The sequence below is a fragment of the Salmo salar genome, chromosome 13 (assembly GCF_965601325.2).
Source record: "Salmo salar chromosome 13, fSalSal1, whole genome shotgun sequence".
Classification (NCBI taxonomy): Eukaryota; Metazoa; Chordata; class Actinopteri; order Salmoniformes; family Salmonidae; genus Salmo; species Salmo salar.
The window spans coordinates 82366895-82371925 of NC_138303.1; the positions used below are offsets into that span (position 1 = coordinate 82366895).

Here is a 5031-nt window from a genome sequence, read left to right on the forward strand (position 1 = left end):
AGGTATTTGAGAGGAAATAAATGAATTGTGGATTTACATTGAAGCAAGCTTCATACATTGGAGCACCCTCTCAGAGCCGAAGTGATCCATCAATGGCCTAGATACGGTATGATCCAAAAATAATGAATAGGCAGAAGTCAAGAAAAAGTAAATTGTCATGCCAAAAAGGCTGTGGAAGTGTTGAAACACTTAGAGATCCTGTAAGGGGTGAGAGGGAGTGTCTGTGGAGGAGGAGGTGACAGCCCATTTGCCTTGAGGGCGCCCATAAACCAGGTAGAGAGAGAGCGCACCATTCCTCATAGGTGACTGTACCATGTGACTGGAGGAGAAGGGCTGGCTTTAAAATTCAGGCAGGGCCATCCCGCGGAGGCAGAGGTAATAACAGGGCGCCAGAAGAGTCAGAGAGGAGTCGGAGACCAGGGCTGTCGGGACACAACACCCAACAACGTCCCAATTGACAGCCCAGTGAAAGAGACCGCGGGACACAGCACCCAACACCAACCCAGCCGGCAGCTCCGTGAAAGACGGCGCCGGTCACAGCACCCAAAACCAACCCGACCGGTAGCCCCGCGGAACAAGCCACGGATCTACAGCAGAGGAGGTCCTGGCATAGCGACGGCAGCTATAGGAACACCCCAGGTACAAGGCATCTAATCTACCTCATAGCCTCCTCTACACAAGAAGAACTACACAAAGCTACAGACAGCGGCTACAGAGAAACAACAAGTAGACAGTGGCTACAGAGCAACTATAACAACAGCCGGTGATGATGAGCTGCAGCAGTCTGGCAAGGTCAGAGGAATTCTCAGAGGAGGAGCTGGAGCTGAGCATGCTGGGTCAGGGGGAGGATGATGAGGCGAGCGACGGCAGCCCCAAGGGCCCCTTGCAGGGCAGCGAGGTCTCGGCCAGCAGCCCCCCCAGCGATGACACTGAGGGGGACCAGTCCAAGAAGCGTAGCCGCCCGGTCCGCTCCAAGGCCCGCCGTGTGGCCGCCAACGTACGTGAACGCAAACGCATCCTGGACTACAACCAGGCCTTCAACGCTCTGCGTGTGGCACTCAACCACGACCTCAGCGGCAAGCGGCTCTCCAAGATTTCCACTCTGCAGAGGGCCATCAACCGCATCTCAGCCCTGTCTGTCTTCCTCAGCTCCAACCCCCCCAGTAAGCCTTGCTCCCACCGGGAGTGCCAATGGCCAGCTGGGAGGACATTGGCGGTGGGAACGGTGGGGACGTCACGGCTGGACCCGCCCAGGGTGACAGTTGCTCATCGCCTGGAGTCCCAGAACTATGTCTCCTGTAACCACGCATCACTCCCCCATCAGATCCAGCCCCAGCAGGGAACCCACCCTCACCCTCACAGGCTGCCAACAGAGACACACCTCTACATTGACAGCTTGGGCTCCTCATGCCCCCCCTCGCCACACTACCCCTGCTATCCCGCCAAGGGCCAGTTGTACCCCTCACGCGGACACTGTGGGACAGGGAACCCCTTGGAGCAGCCGCCAAGCCCTATTAGGTACACCCAGGTGGGCGAAGGGCTGGGGTACCAGACGAGGGGGTGGGCCTCCTGCGCCCAGGGCTACATTGACGCGTTTATGGAGTCGTCTCCAGCCCTGGGCCTCCCGTGGCAGGTGAGCCACATCCAGGAGACAGCAGGCCCCCAGCACAGCCTGCCCCTGCTCTGACACTAGGACCAGAGAAGTTATAGCCTAGGTATCCACCACTGTGGCCCCTGGAGTCTAAAGAATAGACCAGCCAACTGCCCTAATGATCTCAGGGAAAATATGAAAAAGTGAGCTTCGTGTGCTCTCACTGTTGCAATGGATTCAGTATTACAGTGCAACTCTCTAAAGACACTGAATTAGTTACATTAAAACTTGACAAAGTGAAATGCCTTTCTAAACTCAACAATGCAGTAACCAATAACAATGTAATACTAAAAATAACATAAGGTAGAACAAAAGCACAAGAGAAATAAAAATAAGAAGAACATGAGAAAGTAAGTAAGCATACTATATACAGGGTCAGTCAGTTCCAGTACCATATTTACAATGTGCAGGGATACTGGATGTGTTATCTAACAATGTATAAATGATTGTCATATCTTGAATAGAATGCCAATGTACATTTCTGGATGTTTTAAACATGACCATTCAAGCCAATGAATGTTATTCTTATAGATGTAAAATGTTCAATTGCTCAAAACACACACCTCACTTGTACAAAGTGTTGAAAGTCTGAATGTATAGCAGCAATCCTCTTTACAAACCCAACGGACAAACTTACTTTAGTTTTTTGTATTGCATTATTGTATTAATGTATGTGAATGCTACAGTTTGTATTCTCATTTTTAAAAACCGAATAAAAAAAACATAAAAAAATATATGACTCACGAGTTTGTGCAGTTTACATGAAAGCTTGCGTGTGTGTGTGTGTGCGTGTGTGTGTGTGTGTGTGTGTGCGTGTGTGCATTTTTGCCTTGAGGTCTGTACTATTTAGCCTCTATCTTCCCAGGGTCTCAGTTGACAAGGGTCCCTATCCTAGCTGAGGAATGGGTTTGCTTGCCCATTCTTGTCATAATTCTAAGAAAAGAGAAGCCAAGGTTCTTTTTACACGCAAAAATAAAAGGCAATAATGGACCAATAGCCAGTGGTGCAACATCACCTCTTCTGTTCCCAGTGTGGAATCATTGAGGAATGTTGGGACTAAAGAATGTGTTTGTTGAATTTTTTGGTGTGTGCATGTGCGTATGTACTGTATGTGTTCATGTGCGTATGTCTATGAGTATGCCTACGTTCTGCCTACACTTCCAAATAAACTTAATCAAATGCAACAACTATGCAATATTTCAGTGGTCCACATTACTTACTTTTTTTATTTAACTTGGCAAGTCAGTTATGAACAAATGCTTATTTACAATGATGGCCTAGGAACAGTGGGTTAACTGCCTTGTTCAGGGACAGAATGACAGCTTTTTCCTTGTCAACTCAGGGATTCGATCTAGCAACATTTCAGTTACTGGCCCAACGCTCTAACCACTAGGCTACCTGCCGCCCAGTATTATTAACCCTCCCTATCCTACCATCCAACCTGCACCTGCACACACAAGAGCTTCTCACTCCCCTCTCCTGCTACAGTATGTCATGGAAACAGCTTTAATATTAGACTATAGGACTGAGGCCACGGACAGATTTATGAAGGCTCAGGAAGGAAGCCCATGCCCCGTCATCAGAGCGGTGAAATCCCCTGGCTGAGGGGCTGCTCTGGCCCGCGGGTGTGATAGTGAGTGTGTGTGTGTCCGTGTGTGAAGGGGTGTGTTAGAACACTGTTTGAACATCATGGAGGTCTGCCAGGATGGGCCTTGGTTTGCCACTGAAAGGAACTGGCCTGAGGACAGCTACTGTACAATAGACTTAGTGGAGAGCCTGTAAGTGTGTGTGTGTGTGTGTGTGTGTGTGTGTGTGTGTGTGTGTGTGTGTGTGTGTGTGTGTGTGTGTGTGTGTGTGTGTGTGTGTGTGTGTGTGTGTGTGTGTGTGTGTGTGTGTGTTAAAGGGTGGAGAGTGGATAGAGGTGCTCCTTCATTCACAGACGTGAATCACTGTAAAACTTTGACTCACCAGTTGAATCTCACCATAGACACATTCGAGTGATAGATGCGGTGACGGCATGTCTTCCCGCTTACTGTGGCAAAAAGCCAAGCCAACCCTGGCTACCTGTTTACATGCTGTTCTATGTAAGTCCCTGTATATAATTGGGTGAAAGTGTCTCCACTGTACTCCATGTACTGCACCATAACACCCATACATGTATTAATTTCTCTCTATTGCAAAATACTAGTCAATCCCAACCTAATATCATGTAAGGGTATTATGGTGCAGTTCATGGTGGACAGTAGATCAACTTTCACCCAAGTACATAGTGTACCACTTTGTGATCCTCATGAAATTAGATTAATAAGACAGTATAAAATATATCAAGTGTTTCATATCATTGTCTAAGATGATATGCAGAACACAGAGTACAACAAACATTAGGAACACCTTCCTAATATTGAGTTGCACCCCCCCCCTCTCTTTTTGGGGTGGCAGGTAGCCTAGTGGTTAGAGCGTTGGGCCAGTAACTGAAAGGTTGCTGGATGGAATCCCGGAGCTGCCCCTGAACAAGGCAGTTCCCACTGTTCTCTGGTAGGCTGTCATTGTAAATAAGAATTTGTTCTTAACTCACTTGCCTAGTTAAATAAAGGTTACATTTAAAAAAACAAAAAACAGAACAGCCTCAATCATTGGGGCATGGTGTTGAAAGTGTTCAACAGGGATGCTGGCCCATGTTGACTCCACTGCTTCCCACAGTTGTGTCAAGTTGGCTGGATGTCCTTTGGATGGTGGACCATTCTTGATATACACGGGAAACTGTTGAGCGTGAAAAACCTAGCAGCAAAGCAGTTCTTCACTCAAACTGGTGCACCTGGCATCTACCACCATACCCTGTTCAAAGGCACTTAAATATTTTGTCTTGCCCATTCACTATCTTGAATGGAACACATACAGTACACAATCCATTTCTCAATTGTCTCAAGGCGTAACAATCCTTCTTTAACCTGTCTCCTCCCCTGCATCTACAGTGAGGGAAAAAACGTATTTGATCCCCTGCTGATTTTGTATGTTTTCCCACTGACAAAGAAATGATCAGTCTATAATTTTAATGGTAGGTTTATTTGAACAGTGAGAGACAGAATAACAACAAAAAAATCCAGAAAAACGCATGTCAAAAATGTTATAAATTGATTTGCATTTTAATGAGGGAAATAAGTATTTGACCCCCTCTCAATCAGAAAGATTTCTGGCTCCCAGCTGTCTTTTATACAGGTAACGAGCTGAGATTAGGAGCACACTCTTAAAGGGAGTGCTCCTAATCTCAGTTTGTTAACTGTATAAAAGACACCTGTCCATAGAAGCAATCAATCAATCAGATTCCAAACTCTCCAAGGATGTCAGGGACAAGATTGTAGACCTACACAAGGCTGGAATGG

The 5031-nt window shown here is 47.0% G+C and overlaps 1 pseudogene; it reads left to right on the plus strand.

Annotated features, from left to right (window-relative positions):
- Nucleotides 1-314: 314 nt before the first annotated feature.
- Nucleotides 315-2361, plus strand: LOC106567939 (class A basic helix-loop-helix protein 9 pseudogene; annotated as a pseudogene).
- Nucleotides 2362-5031: the final 2670 nt, after the last annotated feature.